General features: G+C 33.3%; 1 protein-coding gene across 4 annotated transcripts in view; it reads right to left on the bottom strand.

The window, feature by feature from the left end:
- The window catches only part of Vps16B (Vacuolar protein sorting 16B), a 120,803-nt gene extending 95,402 nt beyond the window's left edge, over positions 1-25,401 (bottom strand). For 2 of the 4 annotated variants that reach the window (XM_035373280.2, XM_035373300.2), the window contains exons 1-2: positions 25,070-25,401; positions 398-466 (exon numbers count right to left, since the gene is read on the bottom strand). The gene's annotated coding sequence lies outside the window, so the exon portion shown is untranslated. Of the gene's footprint in view, positions 1-397; positions 467-8,452; positions 8,599-24,997 lie in introns of those variants that run through there. The other 2 variants (XM_035373294.2, XM_035373287.2) reach the window with 2 other exon arrangements.
- Between the last annotated feature and the right edge of the window lie 2,558 nt (positions 25,402-27,959).

Below are 27,959 nucleotides of genomic sequence, written 5' to 3'. Positions count from 1 at the left end.
TATGCAGCCTGTTTTTTTTTAATGAAAATTGTATATATCAAAATGTCTACTTCTGTAAATGTATACCGAATGTGCCATTTACTATACTGCTGATATTTGAACTAAATGGCTTTTTTATTAAATGTCCTTCCAATTATTTCATTATACTATACACAAAGATTCACACACTTCTGACAAACGATTACAGTTTTAGGCAGCTCTCAATAGAGAAACTTCATTAATGGACACTGTATTTTTCTATTAGTGTAAAACATTCTAAGTCTTACTTCTACAGGACATCTATAAAGATCTGAGCATCATTTGCTTTTACATTATCTAATTTGGCTAAATATATATTAAGATAAAAAAAAAAAAAAACTCAAGCATTTAAACAGTATAAAACAAATCTACTACTTACATCACTTTCCTGTACATACAGTATCTGCTACAATTCAGGATTAGCCAGTAGCAGACCTTTCCTATGAACCTACAAAGAAAAGCTATGAGTCTAATATTTCACATAATTAAACTGTATTTCCAGTGTCATAACTGCAACGTACTTCAGAGATTACTCTGACAATAACTTATTTTTAAACATCACACTGAAACCATTAATACAGTAAATAGCTTAGCAGCTGTAAGTACACTTGCAACAAAGGACAATGGAATGTTTTTTCAAAGTGGGCTATACCTGGCACATTTAAAATACTCAGAAAGGCATCAAAGAGATGATGTGCTGGCTTTAGGTTTCAAAGGAGCAGCACTGATATTATTCTATTGTAATATTATAAAATTAAGTATAATTGATTCAAATAACAATAATTGCAATGCTGTATTCAGTCGCACAAAATTTTAATGCTTTATAACATCTTTTGATAAATGTAGCTGTATACAAATCGCTGAACTCTGCAATTTACGAGTTCTGTAAATAGATCTCAATTGTAATACTGATAAAAGATTAACCTATCCACCTTACTGGTTCACTATTAAAATAGCATTGCTACAAATTAAATGCTAAGTATGTTTATATTATTTTTGTTGCTTTGTATGATTTTCAGCACAGTAATTTCTATTTTAATGAGATTAAGATGTTGTGCTACTTAATATTTATACATGCAATTTTTTTTCAAATAATACCTGTTAAAGAAATCACTCTCTAAATTAAATTATATATAAGCCCATATGCAAAATTAAGAGAATTTGCAAAGGTACTAATTATGCCACCGAAGGAATTATGCAAATATTCCGAGTCAAATATATAAGCATTCATGGGCACGTCTGGCAGAGTTGTGACTGTAGAGGGAATATAAGAACACAAGGAGTTTTTGGATATTTGTGTGCCTTCACAGCATTTACCTCTCGTTGGTATATTGCACGCAGGCCAATCAAAAGTGCAGGTGGCTACAGAGCTTGTGTAATACCCAGAGTCATCTGCAGTCTGTGGAAAACTGTTTCAAGACACTGGATTCATACATATCGAGGAGACCTGGACAAGGTTGATCAAGATCAATGACGACAAATGAGGATCATCATTTGGCACTTTTAGTTCTATTAGAGCTATACTGCCACTGGAATTTGAGTTACACTGTTTACACTTGCCAAAAATCTTCTTGAGATAGGGCTGTATGCCAGAAGACTCGGTCCCTGCAGCATGCAAGAGAGTATGTTTAACTCTTTGAAATCCAGACCCTTCACTAACTTATGTCCTCAAAATACCGAAGCGCCCGGAATAGTTTTCCAGTTTCACAGCAGAAAATAGGTGTGAAGATTTCCAATGACATTCTTTGTACTTTCTAACAAAGATTCCATTAGCCTTTGACCCCGTTCTTTATAAAACTACTCTGAAGGTCAGACCAAAAAGCCTTTCTGGCTTTGTTATGATCCCGACTTTGTTTATTTCTGTTATTTTTATAGGAAGGAATAAATTGTTTAAAAATAAATATAATCCTTAAATTTTTAAATTGCTCTTTTATTGCTGTTTAAAGCTTAAAAGCACACTGTGCAACAAAAGAATAACAACGAAATGTCATGATCAACAAAAAGATAAGAAATTTCTTAGGACAAGCTGTCTGCAGTAAACTGATACAATGCATTTGGGGAAACTGCACCTGCAATTGCATATCTTAGGGGAAGGGAAGAAAACAAGATTACAATCTCGGCCGTTTTTAGACAGTTCTGGTTGTTTCAATGTAGGGCCGTGTGGGGCGAATTAGATGTAAAGGAGTTAACATGGTGCAGACAATATGTGCTTTGGATGAGACTGCAGTGGAACACTGTGCTTTTTACAGATGATTTGAGATTTAGCCTGGACATTGATTTTCGGATTCTGATGTACCTGGAACATAATACCATCCCTTCATCAGGGAAAAAGATCATTATGGTGGTGATGGTATAATGGTTTGGAAAGGCATTATGTTGGACGGCTATATGCCCCTGCATCCTTTGACGGGCAGTGGTCGCGCCCTGAAACCACCAATTTTCGAAATTTTTCCCGCTCCTGTTTCCAAACTGTTTGAGTGAAAAACCGATTGATTACTTATCTTTTACCTCTAAATAACACAAAATTACTGCAGAACTATACATTTTTTAGGTCTTAGTATTTTAAATCGGATGCCTTTTAAAATTCATTTTCAGTGAGACAAAATAACTTCCTTTTATTTATATTAATAACTTAAAATTAAAAAAAAATTTTTATCGCACATCATTATTTCTATCATAAACAATAAAAATACAGCAATAATTAAACTGCATATATAAACAACCTGTGTATATTTATGATATTTCCTTTGTGGTTTCAGGGCGCGACCACTGCCCCACTAGAGCATTGCGTTACAATGCTCACATGCGTTACGTGCCCTGAAACCACTGCTCTTTATAGTAATGTTTGCTGCTTTGAAATAGAAGTGTTTATTTTCACCCGGATATAGATAAGGGGTTTTGAAATCGCAGAGTTATTGTATTACCAAACAATACATGCACCTGCCCCCATAAAATATTTTTCTTTCCAGAGATTTTTCTCTGCTTTCAATATGCTTGCTCTCTATGCTAGTACTGTGATTTTCTAAATTATTTTGGGAATATGGAATATGTGGACTATTTTGACCAACTAAAAAGCCTATATGAAATTGATAGAAAAAGTAAAAAATGGTGGCATCGAATCTTCTTGCATTTTATTGATGTCACCATTATAAACGCCTTCATTATATACCGAATGCTTCCAGAAAGTGACCCCAGTTTGAAAATACTCAAGTCTTTCAGAATGAATATAATCAGTAATATGATATGAATGGGAAACGAAGGATTCGTACCAAAGTGAAAAAGATCAAGCCTGCCTATCAACATAAAAAAACGTAAATTTTATGTGCCAGATGAAAAACGACTAAAGAACGCAGGACATATGCCAATAAAATGCAAAACCCGGTGGTGTAGATTTTGTAGCACAAGGGAGAAACCTCCTAGAACAAGATACAAGTGCGAAACGTGCAGTGTTGACTTATGCATGTACCAAAAAGATAAAACATGCTTTGAACAGTTCCATAAAAAAATAACTTAGTTCTTTGACATTAAAAAAAATTACCGAGCTTTTTAATATTCTATTGAGTTTTTTTAATATATTTATCCCGATTTCTTTATTATGTACGTTCTTATGTTTTCACTCCTGCAGAAAAATTACATAAATTATAATTTTTTTTTCTGATGATATACTTTGTAAAATAAAGTAAAAATTTTATATTTGATGCAATTTTTAAATGCAGATTTTTTTTATTCGCAAATTTCGTCATTCATTGGAAATGCGTCCTGATTTCCTTATTATGTACGTTCTTATGTTTTCACTCCTGCAGAAAAATTACATAAATTATAATTTTTTTTCTGATGATATACTTTGTAAAATAAAGTAAAAATTTTATATTTGATGCAATTTTTAAATGCAGTTTTTTTTATTCGCAAATTTCGTCATTCATTGGAAATGCGTGCGGAAAAAGGCAAGTTGTTTTTTCCTACTAACTCAGTAAGTTTCAAAGTCCTAGACACATGCTGGTTTCATAGCGAAACCACCACTCACAGATTAATGGGCGGGAGTAGATTTTTTTAAATTCATATATTATTTGTCTCTAGGATCATAATATTCGATTTCTAGTGTTTTTAGTTAAACAAATTTTTAAAATAATATAGCGCGCGTCAAAGGGTTAACAAAGGCTCACTGACCGCTCTGAGATATGCAGAGATCATAAGAGCCCTATTTTCAACTTTTCAGGAGCACAGTCGGTACTTGTTCCTGTTAACACATTGTTGACCAGTAACAAGTAACTTGCTTACCATACCAAAAAGAAATATCAAATAAATTTGTTGATATTAAACATTATTATTATATTAAAAATTATTTATATTATTTCACGTTCACATCCAATTATGAAATAATAGCATTGATGCGAGATAAATTCTGAGTACAACTGCCGGCCAATATTGTATTAATGGATGACAACGCTCGTCCACTTAATGACTTAGATTGTCAACTATTTATTACCTGGAAGCTTGAAAATATTTGCACATGCATAGGCTAACCAGATCTCCTAACCTGATCCCTCTAGAGCATGTCTGCGATGCTCTTGGAAGGACAATTTCATCTTGCCATCCTCTACCAAGAACTATTTTGGAGTTGAAAATTGCCTTGCTGCAGGAGTGGGAATCACTGCCACAGGGATTCCTGTCCAGTATGTGGTCACACTATGCCTCCTGTCTGGCTATGAGAAGGAACTACTCTCATATTAGACTCAGTTGCAGTTTGATATCACAAGATGGATTTTGGACCTTCCTGCACTATGAGCTTTATTGAGAATCATATGCACATAAAATTACTTTTGAATGGTACATCTCATTCTCTGTTATAAATGTTGGCTCACACCAAATTCATTAAAATCTGTCCATTAGTTTTCCAGAAATTTAACATAATGCAAATTCTCTTAATTTTGCACACTAGTTTACATGTACATATGTGGATTATACAAATACATGTGTATTGTTCATTATTCACTTTTGCAATAATTAAACTTTTTAAATTAAGAATTTTCATTTTTCATGAACTTTGGATTCAAATAACACCTGTGACTATGTTACATATTTATATCTAATTTACTTAAAGCTTGATACAATCTGAATTTCTAATCAAATTATATTTTTTGGGGGATGTACACTCAGAAGAAGGGACACAGATGTCTGGTGGATGTCCCTTATTGGGAGGGACTACTGTAATTTCTTTTACTGTCCCTTATTTACAAGAAATGAATGCATAATGCATTTGAGTAGTTTTTTTAACATATAAGAATACAGCATAACAAAAAATGAATATGTTAATTTTAATTACTGTTTCTACTAAATTTAGAGGGAAAACATTAAGATAATTATTAATGTTAAAATTATATGTTATCTGATTGACAAATTCTAATTTTGTCTTATAGCTAATATAATTAAATGCCTATCATTACCCACTATTAATTTGATTAGAAGTACACTTAAAACTCTAACTGCTGAAATCCCTTTGCAATCAAAAAAGAAATAAAATACTGAATTTGATCATGATACAGAAATGAACTATTACACATCTGGTTCAAATATATATATGAGATAATCATAAATAGAAAATTAATAATTATCTATTATATATATACACACACACAAGGCATCCACAAAGTGCCTGAACAACTTTAATAGCTTGGGAATGGAACAATTTATATTTTTAGTACTGGTCACATTTTCACAAACATGGTTCAAAGTACAAGTTACAAAACCTAGATGACTAGCAAAATCAGCTCTGGCTGACGAACTTCCAAGTGTAGGCAAATGCAATTAATCAATGTATCAAGCTAAACTCTGGCCATTTTTGTTTGTTCATTAAAGATAAATGGTTCTAAAATCTTGTCATGCAGCATCTCACACCAAACATTCACATCTGGGCTTCAAACAACCTTGTGACATAAGATTTCTGGATTTCCAAATCCTCTTGTTACATGCATATTAAATCAAAACGAACTGTGCAGAAAAAGCTTTGCACAGTTCGTGAAAAAGCTGTGCAAAGCTTTGTCATACATGCAATAACACCATTAAATTGTTCAGCACTGCCTCTGAAAGAATGCTCACCATAACAGAGTGAAGTTGTTCAGGGACCCTTGAGAACCCCCTAAACCACGACAACAGGCGAAGTAAGTTAGGCATCTGCCTCAAGTGAAGATAAAACAAGAGAAAATTAATTATCAATAAAAAACTTAACCAAAAAATATCTGAAAAGATTTTTAAAAAAGATTTCTAACTGGATTTTCTATGATATCAAGCTCTCAGATTGCCAATCTGCTCTTGGGCTCATTCCTGCTAACACAACATTTTTTCTTTTTAACTTCATTACAAAATACTGCGTTCTTCACGCTTATGCCACATCAAATTCAACGGTAAAATCATAAATTGTTTTTTACAGCAGCATATTCATAGGATTCCTGACAGTGTTAAGCATAGCCATATATTTTTCTAAACAGGTAGACAGAAACTAAGCCAGCACATCTATAGTATCACAGGTGAATGTGATATAGCTGAAATCAGCTAACTGTTAAGCTTCTGCCCCATTTTTCAGGGAGAATATACTGGAGGGGGGCAGTCCGAGGGTCTCCCATCCCTCTTCCCCTACCAGCAACCTCTCGAGAGAATGTTTGACATGCTAGGTACTTTGTGTGCTCCCCTCCTTGCCATATAGACATTATACCTTAACAAAGATCCATGTCATTTCCAGGATTCAAACCCAAGCCCATCAGTATAGCAGGTAGTGTCATTAACCCGTTCAGGACCAGCGTCACGTATCCGCGATGCAATGATTCTACTCCTACCAATCCAGCATCCCATATACGTAACACTAAAACGGAACGATTTATTTGAATTTTTATAAGCCAGCAGATGGAGATAAGTGGCAACTGTTTTCACATAGGTCGATTCATACGGCATTTGACTTTCATATACTGGCATTAGTTTCTGTTTTGTGCTTCTGGTTTTCATATATTTATTGAAATAAACAAACTGGAAATCACAACTCTTTATAAGTACGCCTGTGCATTAAAGAAGCACAGGCGTTTTTGTTTATTTCGTTAGGATTTTCTTTCTTTCTTTTTTTTTTTGTGTGTGTGTGTGTGTGTGTGTGTGTTTCTATTTATTTTGAAACTTAACATAAACTTTCTTGGTTAATTAAAAAGTAACATTGCAACATTATTACCAGAAGGGAAAAGACTCACCTTTCTCAATGTGTAATGCATCTTATTAACTCACCTTTCTCAGGAAAGAGCCAACGTTTTTGTTTTTCTTACTCGATTTAATAGGTCATTATATATAATAACACAGGCATTATATTTTGGTATATATTTACTTTACATTGACGTGATCAGTAACATATCCTGCCAGTGGGGGGGGGAGGTCTTTCCTTGACCACTTTCCGGTCATCGTGGACACTGTTTTCAATTTAAAAAACAGGAAGTTTTCTAATATAAACCTGATGTCATACAGGTTTTGAGGATGAAATATTTCTGAGTGTCTTTTGAAGAAGTTTTGGGACATGGTGTTGGGGTTATACTCAGTTCATTCCGTTAGCCATGGCTAAAAGACCTTACTTAAAAACCTGTCCAAAGTCATCAGACACTCGACCTTTCCGTCTAACTGGAAGACAGTTTCTGAAAATTTACATTGACGGAAAAGGTAATAAAGGTAGGAAAAGCTGTGCTGTGTGCGCTAAAACCAAGGAAAAGCAAAAATAAACAACGTATTTTGAGTGTAAAATATGTAATGTACGGCTGTGTGTCGATCTTTGTTTTGAATTATTCCACACACAGCAGAATTTTTAAATTGGAATTTAATTACCTACAGATAATTCTTGTTTAGGTTTTTTTTTTTTTTTTTAATTTTGTATTTGTAATTTTTTTTCATGTTTATAGTATTTATTTCCGTGTGTATAGTTATGATTTTAGTATTTTTCCTGTTCAATTTATTTCTATTAATGTGATATTCTTTATATTAATACATATTAAAAACAAGTACATAAAATACGCAACTTCAAAAATTGAAGTCATAATATTAAAATGCTGATTTTAAACATTTTTTTTTTTTTTTTTTTGTAAAATTAGGCTTAAATGCTGAAAATGCGCGGGCCAGAGGTGACAATCCATTTCAGCGGGTCCGATCTCGTGACTGCGCTTTGTTTTCCCGGCACTGGTCCTTAAGGGGTTAACCACTATATGAACAATACCTTACATACCAGGTTTATTAGCCTGGTCTAAAAATTTCAAAACAAACTAAATTTTAATTCAGCCAAATAAAAATAAACACTAAGAAATTAACTCAAATAATTATTTTTTAATACAGAAATTATCAGTTTTTCTCTTTACACAGTCAAGCCTTGCTCTTTGTAATTAAATTTTATGCAGTTTTAAAGTGAGTGAAACCTTACATATTTTCTGGAAAGCCTTGTTATATGTGTAGGTAGCTTAGCTGGGGACATTTGTTCTTTGGTTTAGACAGCAAACAATCAATATTTAAAGCCTATTATTTGGGTTGCACATTTCCACAAACCATATAAGCTACAACAAGAGAAAATGCATTTACTTAAATGGAATTTTGGAACAGCTACAATAATCAGAAACATTTTAAGTCATTAATTATATACAGAACTGAACAGCAACTTGATTTCAAAGAGTGATGATTCTATCTAGGTAAATGAGTACATCAAATCAAACAACCACGAATTACATAATGAAATGCTTATTAACATAGCTGAATAACAGTTTTATAAAGAATGGGAGGACAACTCAGATGACAACAACAACTGTGCTGAAGTGACTACATGAGAAGCTGAACAACAATAAAAATTATTAGAATGGTTGAAACCTTATCAGAGCAATATTACGGAAGGTGATCTTAATGTTGAACACAGACTTACAACGATTAAACAGTGCAATTTATAGCTGCAAAACAACATATAAAAAGAAAAGGTCAAAGAAGAACTGCAAATCGATATTGCAATTTTCGGGGAATAAAGAAAGAACTGCAGAAAACAAGCAATTTAAAAATTATATTTAATACGGGTCTTTGAATTTGTTTATGGTTTTTATTTATATCTTTGTTTTCATATTATCGTTTTTTTTTTTAAATCAGTTATCATTTTTCTCATCTTATTCCCAAATTAGTCTGGTTTCAAACAGTTCAGGATACTGAGAGAGTTAATTAACTGGACTATGGAAGATATATAAAATTCAGAAAGAGAACATATTGTTGAAAGTAACAAAGCTGCAGGTGTGTAATACTGTAGTCCATTTGAATAAATATATACTTTTAAAGCCAACATAACTACAGGTACGCAGTATTTTGTCCGGTGTAAAAAGAAAAGCCATAATTATATTTTTATAAGTTTTACTTTATATGATTAATGCTTCAGAATTTCCTTAAAAAGCATTTAGTTATAAAACCAAGTATTTTCATTTCTAGTCACTAAATAGTAACAAACTTAGGTCTTTTAAAAATAATTCATAAATGAATGCGGAAACTGCATTAAGAATAACTCAGCATTACAGTTTACTAAAGTTATAGCTGAAAAACTTCAGACAACTTAATAATAAATTATTTGAGATCTTAATTTTGTCTAAAAAAACAGTCAGAATCGGCTATTGTACTTAACTCGTGAATTAAATAATCAAGTACACTTAAATATTTTAATAAATTATTTAAAATGCATGAAAATGTACTTAATACATTTATAACAACAGTATTGGACGGATTTATAACAATAGTATTAGAGATGGAGACTCCCAGAGACCCGGGTATTTTGGTTATTGCACCTCTTTCTCCAGAGGCGTCCAGGGTGGCATAACAGCTCCTGCCCTCAACCCTGGGTGACAAATTTGAACACAGCCAAAGAACTGAATCAAAAGTCAGTGGCAATTGGGCCCCAACCAGTGACCTACAGAGAGAATGAAATACAGGTCTTAGTCTGGCTCCCTATGTTGATCTAGGACAGCTGAAACCCTAAGGACAGCCTTTCAATGTCTAAACATTCCCTCACAACCAAGAAGCAGACAAGACGGTCCCTGCCGAGTCTGAACATATCATCAAAGAATCAATGGTTCCAGTCACTGCTAGGACTGATTATGCACATATCTTAGCCAGGACAAGAGAGTTATCCCCCAGTCAATCTCCCCGATATTTATAGCAATTACTTTACTTGTTTTAAACTAATCAGTGATAATTTAGCAATTTTCACCAGTCAGTAATACTTTTTAAATGCAAATTATGTTCATATAATATAATATTAAACCAGATTAATTTTTTATTTTTTACACAGAAGAGCGTTTATTATGCCGTTTTGGTTAATCTTTGGATTATGGTAACTTGGCGATTTTTTAGCGACCAACCCTGGTACAGCATGCTGCTAGTTTTTGTTTGGACGCCATTTTGTTTTCACGAAGTAAAGGCATGTTTTCTTTCTTTTTTTTTTTTTACTCAACATTTTTTTCCAACAATCTGCTAGCCTATTTACGCTTATGCTAGAACTTTTATGGAACAAAAGTGCTTAATCATGACAAAGATTAGGTGTGAAATTGGGAGAAAGTGCAGAATCGCAAACTGCTTGCTGCGTTTTTAAGAATTTAAAACAGCTTTAGTAGTGGTCCTTTTGGCGATTTTTTGATTTGGCGACAAACTTTGGTCACTAAGGTAGACCCAGCTTTGAAGATCGGAAAAAAATGGCGGATTGTCAACAAAATCCGATCTAGACTAAATGACAATCCTAAAAAATAAGCTCTTGATCAGAATAAACAGTCTTTCTCTAATTTTCAACATTTCTAGTACTGCTATGATAAATTCTTGAAACACTACCGTAAATGAATTTATGGCAGTGATTATGTTATGAGTAATGAACATGAAATTTACAAAAGGCTAATATTTTAAATTACAAAATATAATATTAATGTATTAAACATAAATATTTCAAGTAGTTCGCTAATATTTATATTATATTAGTACTTAGCTAATATTTTAAATTAAAAAAAGGTTAATTTTTATGTTATGAATAATGAAATTTACAAAAGGTTAATAAATGCATTTCAAACTAGTATATGTTACTTTAGTTTCTTAGATTCTGTTATTAAAAGAAAATAAAAAAATATTTCAAAGTGAAGGAAATCAAATTAAATTATAATGGGCAAGTTTTGTACCAGTGTTAGAAATACATTTTATGATTAAATTTTGTAAATAGTAAAAATATTAAGAAGTGGGTCTTTTTTAATCCCTCAATTTATTACAAGTAATTTATGATTATAATTTAAAAGCTAAAATTAAATTATTATAATGAGTAAATTTTGTACCAATGGTAATAATACAATAATCTTAAATGATGACTTTTGTGAAAAATTCGAACAGTCATTGGAATCCACTAGTAGTGGAGTGATAAGCCACTGAACAGTGGTAGTTCAGGCTGGCTATATGGGAGTTTTTGTGGTTTTCCGTACATGTAATGTGAATCTGAGCCAGTTTCTCTTAAAAAGTACTTTATGAAGGCATCCTTCTTCTGCTAGCCAGCATATATATTTATTTTCTATTCATAATTCTCTCTTATTTTTCTTATTTCTTAATTCTAAATCTTACTTCTGAAGTGAAGAAATGTTGCATCTATAGGTCGAAAAATATGGTCAATATGTTTGCAAAATCCTGTTCAGTTTTGGACAGCATTTAAATAAAATAAATAATTTGTATATGATGCAAACAAAAATGCATTACACTATTTCATGTAGTGAATAATTAATCAGGGAACAAAGTACATTGTAACGTTCCTTTATTTTGTAACCAGAGTTATTTTATGCTTGGGATCTTTACTGTCAATTTCCTCCATCCGTTTTCTCACCAGAATCCAAATGAAGTTTTTAGTTTGTAAAACAAATCGTGTTTTGCCTTTGAGACCACATTACTAGGTTGCTAGATAAGGTAAGATTTGTAGTCTTCAGTCTTGCATTATAATTGCTGATCGTTGAATTCCATGCCGGTTAAGTTTTTAACTAACTTTGCATTAAATTGATTTGTGTAGCCTTTGGCTACAAATTTATTTGAATTTAAATTTTACATTTGAACTTAATTGTTATCATAAGTTATCTTGCCACAAGTGGTTGCCACAAGCACAAAGTGTGCCTTCTGTTCTGTACATCTAAACTTTATAACAGAATAAAAGTATATCTTAATAAGAATATATCTAAACTTTATAATAATAACATTTAAAGACATTGAAATCGGTATCTAAGTGCTTGCCATGTAGTCAAATTTTTATATAATTGTACTCTTACTTTTATTATAGAGTTTTTATTACAAAAAATTCAGATTTCTGTTAGGTAAAATGTTTAAGTAATGTAGAAAATTTGCATAAAATTTAAAATAAAAAGTCGACTGTTCTGTCAACATACTATTAATGAAAGTAATAATACTCAGTGAAGGTTATTCATATACAGCTATTAGGTTGTCAGATTTACAAAATTTGAGAACTCTAAATTATAAGCAATATATTCCATAATCTAAGCAACATTATATTTTAGATAGTCAGACAAATTATAAAAATTTTATAAAAGCAATAATGAAACCTAATTTTGGTCCTGATTTGAACCTATGAATTCATGCAATTACACATCCCTATATTTCTAATATGAGGCAAATAAGTATTTTTAGACCATGCTAATTTTGATCTCCTTAGCATGCAGAGTTGACATATGAAAAAATGTAAAGACTTATGTGATGTAATATTAAAAGCTCCAGTTTTAACTACCAAATTTTGGCTTTTTAAAAAATATTTTAAATGTTGTACTTTCCTAACACAAAAGTAACTTTAAGAAAAACATGCAATTTATCCCTCCTGCCATGAAAGCTCTGATATCTACCAAATTCGTTTAAGTTACGTGGACAGAAATGGCGGCATGTTTTTAAAGCCCAGTATTTAGGGTTACCAAGGTTATCATAATTTTTCATTTATCCCTCCAAAATGTCGCCAAACAAATTTCTCGCCTAAAAGGACTATTAGTTCAACTCATTGCAAACTTTTATTCATAATCATGAACAGCACTAAAACTTATACAGAAAAAATTACAGACGTCCACCTTCAGCACATCCAACACCAACACATGTCCTGAACGAAAAAGCACATGGTCAACAACTCTTTAGTCAATGTTACAGTTACATATGAAAATTTAAAAACAATAACACAGCAAAACAAAAATGTTCTGAAAATTCACACACTTAATTTTAAAAAATTAAATGCACATTATTACAGTTATTAGCAATGACAAATAATTATTACACTTTTCTTTCATAATTTAAATTGATTTTTTTACCAATGTCTGAGCTATCACCAGGCCACTGAAATGCTAAGTTCAAATCCAATGTATTGGACTGGTGCAGCCATCTACTGACAAGATAGTGAAATGCAAAGTGTTCTAACATTACTCCCTCACCAGTAACTAAGTTACGATACTTAAATTGCATTGGTAAGGTCAATAATCGAATAACGTGATCACTACATCTCATGATCAAAATGCACTTCACGTATAAAAGAATGAATTTCTAAGCTTGCATCTGGTTCTGAATTGTAAGGTTATAGTAAATTAAAATACAAATAATAATTAAGGTAGCTGGAACTTCAAGATATATCACTAATCTTTTTTGTTCCATGCTGGAAATCCACATAATTGTAGATACCACATTCAATATTCTATACATTCATTATACATTTCATTATTATATCTCAAAGTTAATATATACATACATACTCCATATCTGGGCTTAACTGAACAATTCAATGACATGCTTTCAGTGACATGAAAATAGTTAACACCAATAAAAATCTGATCAGTATTACTAAAATTTTCACATTTCATAGCAGGTATTTTAACCCTTTGAGGGGCGGTATGTAAAAAAATTTAAATTGTTGTAAAATTTTGCATGAATTGTAACTTATGGACCCTAAGAACACAAAATTGAGACTTAAAAAAAATCTAGAGCAAAATCCTGAATTTTGAGAGCCGGTATATATTTTATACCGGTGCCCCTCTACGACATTTTTTTCCCAGGTAGCTGCCAGTTGTTAATTTTTGTTTTTTAATTTAACTTTGCGTTCTTTTGATGTACGTCTGTAGAGATGGGTGCTTGAATATAGTTATGCAAATCTAAAGACAAAAACTTTTAGAATTTAGCTAGAAATTTAAAATTTAAAAAATTAAATTAATGTTTTTATACATTTTGACGATGAAATCCAGCTGAACATATTTATGTAAAATATGGGTAAAAAGGTGGTGAAATTGATTTAAATTCAATATAATTATTTTATGAAAAAATTTAGTAAATATAACACTGCATGTGTAAGCCTATCATGCTGTAAATGAGCTATTATAATGTTACAAGGAGATGTAACACAGCCGAAAATTAAAAAATGAAACTCTACGACTCGGCTAAAAAATTATGTTGCATTTTTAAAATTATTATATTTTATGCTTTAAATAATATATAAAGAAGAGCATGCTTCCTGCTATGATACCAAGAATCCCCCCCGCACACACACACACACATTTCCGACTATCAAGGCTCATAAGGGCCCCTTTTAATTTTTTGTAAATATAGGTTGTAATATATCACTTTGTTCAGGGAGAAATGCTGTTAAACAATTTTATTATTTTATATGTCTCAAAGCTCTTATTGCGATTTTCAGCCCCTTTGACCTCCTAAGGGCCCCTTTTCAACTTTTGAATAAATAAGGTAGTAATATATAATTTAGCTGAAGAAAAATATCTCTGCAATAGAAGCCCCCCCTTTTTTTTATTATCAGGCCCATGTGTCCTGTGGAACCATCTTTTAAACTTTTTCACAAACACAGGTTATATTATTTTGTTAATATTACCATAGAAAATTTTAAAAAAAATTGTATACGTCTAAAATGAAGTGTATAATGAATATATTTGTAATGGAAAAAAGGAAATGTTAGACTTTTTTGTTATCTTTTTTCAAAGAAAATTTATATAATTAATTAATAACATCAAAATAATTCTAAATATGTTATACAGATGTTTTCTGGAATATATGGCCAAATGTTCATCAGAAAAAAATAGCATTTATTTTACAATTAATTTTCTAAGTTTATAAAATTTCGTTATTGTAGCAAATTATAAAACCTGAAGCATAAAGTATTATACATAAAACTCCAAAGCTTTTTACAAATTTACAATTAATATAAACATGTACTTATCCATGAAATGCTATTGCGAATGAAACTTCTTGAAACATGTTTCACTATTTGTTTGCATGCATAAAGGAATATCACAAGTAGAACAAATCCATTTTGTTCTTTTTTGTTTCTTTTCCGTGCTGCATAATGCGCATCGTCTTAGTGTGCATCGCACTGCAAGATGCTCAGCATGTTTCAACCTTTTTGCTTGTGGTACAAAGGGTTTGTGTACTTTTACGGAAACAGGTGATTTCACCGAAATTTTACGTTTAGGAATATTATCACTTTTGCCCAAGTTTATTAATCCTGTGACAATTTCTAGCCGAAAATCTTTCAGAGGCTTTTGTTCAGATTTTTCGTGGCATATTTTATGCAAAATATAAGAGTTTACTACAGTTACATCTAAAAAATGGAAAAAATTCTATGTCACCATTTTTTGCTTTTCCTGTCATTTCATATATACTTTTCAAATGATCAAAGTGATCTACAAATCCCATGTTATTATTATAGTCCACAATAGCTTTTGGACAGGGAATGTTTTTCATATTTCCGTCTTTTTCCTTTCTTTGTACTTGAAGAATTTCAGTCGGTTGATTTTGATTTGATAAGACATTCACGCATCTCTTATGTTTCCATTTTATGCATGTAATCTTGTCGCTGCTAACTGAGAAATCAAAATCTCCTCTGCCCAAGACTTTTTCCTCTTTAAGATTTTTAGGAAGGTTCTTCCTATTCATATTTACTGTTCCACAACAATAAATATTTTGCGTTTTTAGAAACCTAAATAAATTATACGTTGTGAAAAAATTGTCCATAAAAAGGTTGTGATTTTTCCCATATAATGGAGTGCACAAATTTTTTACTACTCTTTCCGCTAAATTTTTTTCTGCTACTTCACCTGTTTTGCCAGTATAAATGTCAAATTGGCAGACGAATCCGCTTTCATCGCATTGCATCCATACCTTGTAGCCACGTTTGATCGGTTTCTTTGGCATGTATTGCTTCAACGAACAACGACCTTTAAATTTGATCATCGACTCGTCTACAGCTTGATTTTGGTGTGGTTGTAATGCATTCAAAAACTTTTCAGCCAAATTTGACAAAATTGGCCGCAATTTATATAGTTTATCAAATTCTGGGGATCCCCTCTGAGGTTGAACAGTATTATCATTCAGGTGTAGATGGGATAAAATCCACGTAAATCGTTTCACGGACATTTGATCAGAAATGTATGCATCATGCATTTCTGGTGTAGACGACCAATAATCCCTGTAACTGGGGATCCTCTTTATTCCCATCAATAAATTTATTCCTAAGAATTTTAACAGTTCGTTTAAATTTAAACTGTTAAAATGTTTGTCCTTTTGTGTTGCATATAAATTCGTCTGGAAAACTACATTTTCCATCAGCACCATGTCAAATAAAAACAGAAATAGGGCAATAGGAGATTCGTCTTCCATGGACAAAACTTCATCCGATGGCCCTGATCTTTCCGAAAATTCCGGATTTACTGTCACGTCATTTCTTTTTTCCCACGTTATTTCTAATGCCTGAGAAGGGTCTATCTCTTGCATATCATCAGCACGACTTTGATTCTCGTCTAAGTCTGATTCATACGAGACATATACTTCTTTATTTTGTGCTGAATATTCTTCATCAGAATTATCGGAAACCGCAATATCTGAGCCATCAGAAGGAAGCTCTTCGAACAGAGTAAGTGCTTCCTCTACAGTGAGTCCTCTTTTAGGCATTTTCTATAAAACTTCACTGTTCTAAATTATTTAAAAATTTGCCCGTTTTTTTCCTTCCAAAGGTAAATGTTTTGCATCTAAAACTGGCCTCAGAAATATTTTCCCTCCTTTCACCAACTGAGAAAATGTATTTCGAAAACCACCTATTTGTATCCTAACCCTATTTTCTTGTGTTCCCTAGTCTCTTATGTGAAAGTAACAAAGAAGATACCCTAATGAATAAAAGCATGCTTTCAAATCAGCAGTTTTTCCATTACACTAAGAGATGGAGCTAAAGTGCATTTCCAATGTCCGGTATTTTTAAGTGACCTTTCCCTTTGTGTGATGTTATCACAGTTCCTTTGTGAAGTGGTGTGACACCTGCTCGTCAATCACTTCTTTTCATTTTAGATGCATTGTAGGATTTTGGAAAACACGAAACAACGGGGGTCTTTAGGGGCTAACTTGCCACACTCAACCTCCTACAGTTGTTTAACGTTTTGACGCCAGACGAGAATTATTGAAATTGATGAGTCTTTAGCGTGGGAAAGGGCGAAGTGCTGAAATTAAAATCTTAGGTAAACAGACGAATGAAAAACTTGAGTGGAGTATACAAAGAATAAACACAAAATAATATACTTGTATTCAGTCCTAGCACAGGATTATTAAACACCCCATCCACTCCGAACATAATATTGAATCCTAAACAACTTGTAAATTAATCATAAACAAGTTACTACGTTATATACTATTATAATATAAAGAAATTCTGTCATCTCAGAGAGTAGAGAAAGAGAAGCCTGGTGCTGCCATCTATTGGCAAGGTACCCTCAGTAGGGGCACCGGTATATAATATATACCGGCATTAAAAAACGTATAAATAATATTCTTTTAATTATTAGTTTTGATTGAAATGCATTAAATATATAAGGTTCAGCATGTGTGCGTCATATATTTGAAGATTTTGAATTTTTTCCTCCCCTCCAATGGAATTTATGAATATTGAAACATGACACCTTTGAAAGAGGTTTATTAATTTCATAACTGAAAAATATTGAGCACTAATAGGACTATGCTGCCATTTAGAATCAAAAGGAAACACTTGAAACACAAGATTACAGCTTTTGGTGTAGCAAAATTAGCATTTTTTCGGAGGTTAAAAAATTGACAAACAACCGGTATATATTATATACCGGTGCCCTTCAAAGGGTTAAACACCAAATGCACTTTTCTTATTTTACTCACTCCTGACTGACTCAATGCAACACTGTCCTGAATATACACCTTAGCAACTAATATTCTTTGAAAATTATTAGTTTTCTGAAAAACAGGTATTAGTACTGCATTAAGCTGCAGCTGGATAGAAATTATATTTGCTCTAAATCTCATATATGCCTAATACCAACATGATTAGAACACTACTTATTTACATACAGCTCAAATTCTTAATTTTCAATACTGCAATCTAACATTAACAAATTAGTGAAAAAAACATATCTCATAATACATAGATATATGTGCACTACACTATATAGCACTGAAATATTCTAACTGAAACAATAATTGTATTTTATAAGATAGCTTCTAAGGAGGTAATGCAGATGTTATGCCTAAGCAAAAACACACTGTATTCCAAAACACAATAATACCAACCCTTACAGCTAATACATGCATATAGAATTTGAAGCAAAAATTTCTAGAACAGTAAAAACAATATGGAAAGTATATCTGAATATATTCATGAACAGTAATATATTGCTCAATATCTACACCACTACGACTCTGGTATATTACAGAAGATACATAAATTAGAAATTATAAAATCAGTATACATTATTGTGAAGGAGATAAATACGATATGACATTAGCCTTAATTGGGGAAGTAGATCATGAATAATAATATTTGCATTAACAAGAGATAAGAGTTGTGATTTAGTTTTAAGTTCGAAACCTAACAGGAAGTTTTATTTCTCTACCACAACGAGTGTTTGTTGGGAAATTACTATGATGCATTTCCTTTGAGGATCCACCATTGACATCGTCGTCAAGAAGCAGATTCGGTAGTTCTGGCATGCTATCTGCATTCATAAGGTAAGCAGGTTTCAGCCTATCAATAGAGATGTTAACATCTTTTCCTTTAATATGCACAGAATAATACTTATCATGTCTTTCTGCTACAGGAAATGGGCCATCATATGCAGGCTCTAGTGGTTTTTTCACCCGATCAACTCGAACGAACACATGAGTACAGGTCCTTAAATCTCTATGTACAAAAACTTTTTGATAAGACCGACATGTATCTGCAGACTTCATTGGCTTTACTAGGGCCATCTGCTGCTGAAGATTGTACACAAATGTGTCAGGTTCAACATGGACACTGGGTTTTTCAAAAAATTCACCAGGAAGCCTGATATTGGTACCATATACCATTTGAGCAACAGAATAGTTTGTACCATCTCTGATAGCAGCTCTTAAACCCAACAAAATAGTGGGTAGCATATCACTACATTTTACATTATTGTGAGCTTTTATTGCAGCCTTTAGTGTCCTGTGAAAGCGCTCTATTTTCCCATTACATTGGGGATGATAGGGCGTTGTATGCAGAAGTTTAGCACCACAAATAGCAGCAAGATTTTTAAACATTTGGGAGGTAAACTGGCGACCTTGGTCAGTTACAATACACTGTGGCACTCCAAATCTGCTCACCCAATGGTCATAAAAAGCTTTACTCACCAGTTCTGCAGTGATCTCTTCTAATGGAACTACCTCCATCCAACAGGAAAATCTATCAATACATGTTAGACAGTAAATTTTACCATTAGATGGTGGCAAAGGCCCAATCAAATCAATATGGATGATGCTAAATCTGGCATCAGGTTCTTGATATGTGCCAAAGGTCGATTTGGTGTGTCTTGTTACTTTAACTTTCTGGCACTGCAGACAAGCTCTAGCCCAATCACTTGCTTGTTTCTTCATCCTGGGCCATACAAATCTGGCAGTTATCTGTTTTACAGTGGATCTGACACCAGGATGTGCAAAACTATGGATATGATCAAAAATTTTCTTGCGAAAACTTTGAGGTACATATGGGCGAATATTGCTAGCTGAAGTATCACACCATAGGACATTTTTAGATTGTAGTACATATTCCTTGAAAATTAATGAGGTGTTACTTGCAATTAATTCTTTCAACTCAGGGTCATTCTGTTGTGCCTTTGCAATTTCTTCATAATCAATTACAGATATCTCTTCAATTCTGGAGAGAGTATCTGCTACAATATTGTTCTTTCCACTAATGTGCTGTATATTTGTAGTAAACTGGGAGATGTACTGTAACTGACGCAGCTGCCTAGGTGAAGCTTTATCATTCTTTTGCTTGAATGCAAAAATCAGTGGTTTATGATCAGTGAAAATTTGAAAATCTCGTCCTTCCAGCATGTATTTAAATTGCTTCACAGAGAGATATATTCCAAGCAATTCCCGATCATATGTACTGTATTTTCTTTGAGCCCCATTTAGCTTCTTTGAATAAAATGCAACTGGTTTCCAGTTACCATCTTCATACTGTTGCAAAACTGAACCAATTGCCCAATCTGAGGCATCAGTGCACAGAGATAATGGACATTCAGACTTTGGATAACTTAACAGGGCAGTATTAGCCAAGTCAGTTTTGCACTTCTCAAATTGCTTTATGCTTTCTTCAGTCCAAGGTACTTTACTTTTATCTTTGCTCCCTTAAGCATTTCATGTAGCATGGCCTGGGTCTGCGCTGCATCTTTCAAGTACCTCCTATAAAAATTTACCATGCCTAAAAACGTTCTTAAGCCATGAAGAGTGGATGGCAGTTCATAATCAAGAATAGCTTTAACTTTGTTTGGCAGAGGTTGCGAACCAGAAGGCGTAATGAGATACCCCAAAAATTCAATTTCTTTAACTCCAAATACGGACTTTGACACATTTAAGCATAGGCCATAGTTATCAAGCCTTTCGAAAATTAGGCTCAGATGTGTTTTATGCTCATCCTCAGATGACGAGGCGATTAAAACATCATCAAGATAAAGAAAACAGAAATCAAGCCCTCGAAACACCTCATGTACAAATCTTTGAAAGGTTGAGGGAGCATTTCGGAGACCAAAACTCATAACGTTAAACTCGTACAGTCCAAATGGTGTAATAATGGCTGTTTTTGGTTTATCCTCCTCAGCTATGGGTATTTGATAGTATGCTTTGAATAAGTCTAATTTTGAGAAAATTGTTTTCCCACTCAAGATTAAATGAAAATCCTCAATCCTAGGAATCGGGTATCTGTCCGGAATAGTCTGCTCATTCAGACGTCTATAATCACCACATGGTCTTAAAGTTCCATCTTTCTTTGTAACCAGATGCAGAGGACTAGCCCACTGTGATTTAGATGGCCTGATTATACCATTGTCTAACATGAACTGAAACTCTTGTTTTGCCAAATTCAGTGTCTTAGCATCAAGCTGCCGAGCACGAGAGTAAACTGGCTGTCCTTTTGTAGCAATATAGTGCTGGACCTTATGTTTCACTTTGGTGTTCAATAAATTGGGCTTCGTAATACCAGGGTACTTTCGCAACAGCTCAGAGAATTTTACAGAATTGCTCACTGTGCTAATCGCAGTATTTTCAGTTACTGACATTACATCACTATGTACAAACATATTTGTCACACCATCAATTAATTTTCTCTGGCGAATGTCAAGCAGTAAGTGAAACTGATTCAGAAAATCGGCACCTAAAATTCCTCTGTTTACTTTTGCTACAACAAATGGCCATTGGAATGGGCGACGTAGTCCGAGGTCCACGGTCAACACCTTACTTCCAAATGTTGGGATTTCAGTTCCGTTAGCTGCGTATAGCTTGTATGAAGTGCAGGTACTTTTAGATTTCGTATCAGCTGGAATCAAGCTGATATCTGCTCCACTGTCAATAAGAAATTTGATTCCTGTTTTTCTGTCTTTGATAAAAAGGCGAAATTTGCGGCAATTAATGTTTCCAGTAGCAGCAGGGCTTGCCGCTGATTCTACTGCTAGTTGCAGTTTTCCGGCTGCTTCCAACTGCAGGGAGGTTTGCATTTATCAGGGTAGCATTTTTTTCCAAATTTGAAATGGAAAAAACAGCATTTTCCATCTGGGTCAAAACGCTTGCGGGATCTGCTGCGGCTCCTATTTCTTTGATGCCTTTGACTTTGTCGTCTGTCTCTTGTGTGTCGAACACTCAGAGTCGCAATTTGTTGCTCAAGTGAAGAAATTTTTTTTAGCAACATATCATATGGGCCAGCTTCTTGGACCACACTCGCAAGCTCTATCCGGGGATTCATCTCAAGAACTTTATCGGCCACTGTGGCCAACTTATCAGTACCTTCATCACTAACAATTAAAATGTTTTTTACTTGGTCTGGCAGTTTCTCCATCCATAAGGTTCTCAGAATTTTTTCAGACACATCATCAGCATCTCCAAGGGCACGCATTTTTCCGAGTAGTTGGCTGGGCTTTAGGTCTCCCAATTCTAGTCCAGTTAGCAATCGCTTGATGCTTTCACTTTCTTTAAAAGTGCTCAGAAGTCTTTCTTTAGCGGCTGAATATTTGTTTGGCGTGTCGTCTCAAATGATGTCCCAAATGTTTTCTATAAATTTGGGTTCAAGTTGTGCAACCAGGTAATTAAATCTTGTGTCTTCGGAAGTAATTCCACTGATTTTAAACTGTGCCTCTATGGTGAAAAACCACATTTCAGGTTTCTCTACCCAAAATGGCGATATCTTAACACTCACTTTACTAGCTTCAAGTTTTGAAGTAGATGCAGATTCGCTGTCCAATGGCATGTTTGCAATTTTAAGTCAAACTAAAACATTAGCATTCCTAATAAAACACGGGTCACCAGATATTAGTTCAACTCATTGCAAACTTTTATTCATAATAATGAACAGCACTAAAACTTATACAGAAAAAATTACAGACGTCCACCTTCAGCACATCCAACACCAACACATGTCGTGAACGAAAAAGCACATGGTCAACAACTCTTTAGTCAATGTTACAGTTACGTATGAAAATTTAAAAACAATAACACAGCAAAACAAAAATGTTCTGAAAATTCACACACTTAATTTTAAAAAATTAAATGCACATTATTACAGTTATTAGCAATGACAAATAATTATTACATTTTTCTTTCATAATTTAAATTGATTTTTTTACCAATGTCTGAGCTATCACCAGGCCACTGAAATGCTAAGTTCAAATCCAATGTATTGGACTGGTGCAGCCATCTACTGACAAGATAGTGAAATGCAAAGTGTTCTAACAGGACTAATACTAAAGCTGTGCCAAGAAGTGCACATACATGGTATCCATGTACACGTCGACCTATTTTCACTTAAAAAAACATCCCAGAATTGCACAAAAATGTCATTGCGCACACTCTTGACTTTATCCATGTACACTGCTAGAGTCCTAGCTAGTAACCTTTATCGCCTTACCAAAATGTCGCCAAACTACCTGTTACCATATTCCAAAGATTACAATCTAGGCACGCCTCTGATGTGCATTACTTATCTTCTCTACTAAGTAATCAATGTTGTTTCAAATAATTTATATTACTCTAACACTGCAAAACATAACTCATACAATATGTCTCACTAAGCAATATTAAATCAGTTTGTAACTACTTTAAAAACAGAGTGGGAGAGGGGGGTAATATTTTGAAAATTTTACAATGAACTTACCAATTCCGCAGAGAACCCGGTAAATGTAAACATCGCCAACTTTGGCGATAATAGTTCAAACCTGGTAACCTAGCTAATTCATCCTATTCGCTTATGCGAAGGTTGTCGTTGTTCGCATTTGGAGATTTATATTATTTTTCTCTTATTATTATTTTTTCTGAATTTTTTAACAACGAATAGATAGAAATATTTTCGCATAATTAAAGAAGTTTTCGTCGAAAGATGCCGGTTCTCGGGTCGTCAGTTCGGGATCAAAGGAAGAAATTATGGCGGGAAGGGTGAATGCTAATTTGTAACATGGATGTTCACGTTATGTTCTTAATTATTAACAGCTGTAAGCACGCAGAACCATGAGGTTTCCAACCCCTATAATAATTTTAAAATGTATAAAATTCTAGTTTTATTAAAAATGCTACTGAAGAAAATTTGATTACTGTTGAAGGTTATTTGTATTGTGAAATATATTATGAAAAAGGATAGGTATTTGTTTCAACGTAAAATGCTTTAAGCTGTATGCAAGTAACTTGAAAAAAAAAAAAAAATACTTAAAACTATGTAAAATGGATATATTGAAGGTCATGCATTCATTAATTTATTATATGGGCATGGCTCTTACCGAAATACATCAATTTTATGTATCAACAGGCAAAGTACTTAATAGTGAAAAAAGACATTTGTAATAGAAATATTAGTATTCTATATGAATTAGAGAAAATACATATAAGTATATAGTAAACGTAAGCATAAGAATACTAATTGTTATTTTTTAAATGAATTTTTACTTCGTTATGTTTAATACATTGTTTTCTGTGCTAACTTGAATTTAATAGAAATTTATTTTCGTATATCACGTTTAACCTGTTAGTTTTATATCTACATACTTATTATCTGTGAATTTTTACTACCATTGTCTGCTAACTTGAATTTACATCACTAAAAACCACGTTTACAAAATATCACGCTTACGGCTCGGCTCATAGTAAAACTGCAACGGCGCCAAAGGGTTCTTTCCCGAAGCGCCAACGGGTTCTCTGCGGATGAAAACCCACCAAAATTTTACAAATCGCATTCATTGCTAGGCATCTTATAAATGAAATATCTTTTGATTTCATAAATAAAAAAACGACATCTTAACTAAAGATGAAGGGGGGAGAAAAATACAAAGACATTGATTGTATTCGTAATTTTAAATTCGCTAACAATTAATCAAACTACGAAATGAACATTCAACATGAGTATCAAACAGAAATAAATAAATTTCATGATACATATTACCTGGATATGAATTAGACATACATATCAATACAGGTTTCATCAAAAATAATGCAAAAGAAAAGTTCCACCTACTATCAAATAGCATCACCTCTCCACCGCGTTTTCGTAAACTTTAACATGTGTCGGGTTTTGCATTTCAACAAGAGTCCTTGTACCAGATTTTCAAGAACACAGATAGGCTAGCTCATAGAGCATATTCCACCGAAACAGGAAGTGAGAAGTGTTGACGTAGTCATATTGACTGCTATAACGTTGGACCGAGGCTAAGTCTTAGTACGGAAGTAAATCTCTAATAGATCTACTAGAAAGTATCTCTAAGAGCTTTAACCATGGTCATTAGATATCTACAGGCTTGCTTCACAGATTAGTGTCTTCACTAGGGAAGGCTGATCTTTTCTATGGTAAACGCAGGCGACTGTTTTGTTTTGATGTAGTACGTAGCTTTTAATTTCAAATACATTGGAGATTTTAATGATCGACAGATGGCGCTAGAAGTTCGTCGAGGACGTCAAATGTACCCAAGCTGTTGTTTTTATCCAACGTTGTTAACTCTTGTCGTAAGGAGCAATAAATACCATAAAGGAAAAATTACTAACAGATTTTTCAACAAACTGAGAAAATAGTACTTAACATTTTATATCAGTATACTTCTCGTAAATTTCAGGTATTGATTTTTCTGTTCAGTGTGATATTTCACACTGTAAAGCAATACAAAAAAAAAAAAAAAAAAAAAATATATATATATATATATATATATATATATATATATATATAAATAAAAATAAAATAAATAAATAAATAAATAAAATAAAAAAATAAAAACTCTGATATATTTTAATGATGCATATCCCATAACTTGTAAATTACTTTATTTTGGAATATGACAGTAATTCTCAGCCTTACAGTAAGTTCTGACTGCTGATATCAGCATAATGACTATGAAACGTTCTTTATATATATATATATATAATAACAATTTATTTCCTAAACAGTATTGATTAATTGATTATATTATCTCCTAAGTTTAATTAAAATAGAATTATTTTAAAAGTGTGAATCCATACTGGTAAGTTATATTTTGAAAGATGTTTTGAAGTAATTTGAAAGCAAAATGTTAATAATGTTTTAACGGGGACTGGAGTTAAATCATCATGAAGAATAAAAAAATTTAGTTGCAGAAAGGTGCATTAATCAATGTAGTAATCAATAATCAAGATGCAGTATGATCTTTAAACTGATATTAATACCTCCGATACTTTCCATAGACTGAATTTATAACCTTCTGAATGTAAGCATTTATACACTAATAAATCAGAAATTGGAATATTAAAATAAATGACCTAAGTACTTGGAACACACTCGCATTCTTGATGAAACCGATTTTCTAATCCACTGTACTCTAATCCATTCCTCTCCTCATATAAAGACTCCTAAACTTATTCTATAGAGTCGAAAATTTATAGGAACTTTGCTTCGGATTTTTGGAGCCTCTTAAAGAGCAGCAAAGCGTAAAAAAATCAATATTATCTTCTTTGCTTAGCGGCATTTCCGAAATACTCACTTCGGTACTACACGAAAATACGTGGTTAGCATCTGCATAACAGTTTATGGATCGTTTCCAGCAACAGTAGGTCGATTTTGATGCTCATCTGAGAGTTATTTGTTTTTTTGTTTTGTTTTTGTTTTAGTAACTTTGCTAGTACAGGACGAGCATTTTGGTTTAATTGCGAATAACTGCCAGCATTTCTTGTACTCCTAAGCGGAATTTATACTTTTACCGAGGTATGTGGAGTGGACTGGCGGACAGAGTAATGCCAAACTCAATCAATCAATCAATCATGCATGTATGGCAGGGATATCGCGCGAAGTGCGATGTGTCATGCTCAATTATATATCTGCCACAAAGGCACATGAGAGTGTGATCTGGATGAAGAAAAAAAGGCCGGAGGTAAGTAAAGCGGGGTGACCATGCGTCACAAGGGGAGACAGTAATGGCCAAGGAGAGGCGGAATACGCGCAAAATCAGAGTAGTAAATGTTCCTGACTTGTACATGTGAAATAAGCAGTAGACAAACAAGAGAATAAACTAAAATAATATACATACACAATATAAACTACGAGAGAAAAAAGAAGGATACATAATTGCATGATACATATATTACACAAAATACAAGAAAAGGTAAAATTCTGAAAACTACATGTCATATGTTCATAAGCGCTCACAGGTTCACAGCTAAGGCGGAAAATTTGCGTTTCTATTAATATGTGTTGCGTAAGGTCTCAGGGTACAGTCCTCTTGTAGAGGAACATAAATGAAAGTACTGAAATGTGAAAGGTTCTGGCAATTGATGGCTTTATCAAAGAAGCCTGTGTTCATACGGTGAAGGTAATCCTCGAGTCGCTCAATCTTTCAGGTCTCTGTGCAAAGTGTCATTTGAAACGAAGTAAGGCGCATTTGTCATAAGACGAAGTGCCTTGTTCTGAAAGACTTGTAGTTTTTGTATATTAGTACTAGTAGCGGCCGCCCAGGCCGGTGATGCGTAGGTGGAAGATGGGTCCAATAACCGCTGTATGTAAATGTCTTTTCTTTGTAAGATTTAATCTAGAATTTATGTCTATAATCGGCTCAAGATATTGCAGTGCAGTCATAGCCTTGCTACGAGCTTTAATTACATGGTCTTTGCATTTAATTTGTTGCTGAGAATGACACCCAGATACGTAGCTTTGCGTACAATCGGCACATCACATCTACATCAAAATGTTTTAGTGCGGCATTAAGTGGAGTCCTGGGAATTTTCTTTCTTATAACAATTAGCTGTGATTTCTGTGCATTTATTGCAATCCTCCATTTAGTGCACCAATGCTCTACAGCGGCCATGATGCTTTGAAGTTTGGCGATGGCGTGTTCTGCTGTGAGGGAGGTAGCGGCTAACGCAGTATCATCTGCGTAGCACCCGAGAAA

Source organism: Stegodyphus dumicola, chromosome X1 (assembly GCF_044657685.1).
Source record: "Stegodyphus dumicola isolate Sdum_Otavi_A_Nest chromosome X1, ASM4465768v1".
In the NCBI taxonomy this organism is placed as follows: Eukaryota; Metazoa; Arthropoda; class Arachnida; order Araneae; family Eresidae; genus Stegodyphus; species Stegodyphus dumicola.
Note: the sequence above shows the minus strand (reverse complement) of the source record. Positions and strands in the feature narration are given on the sequence as shown.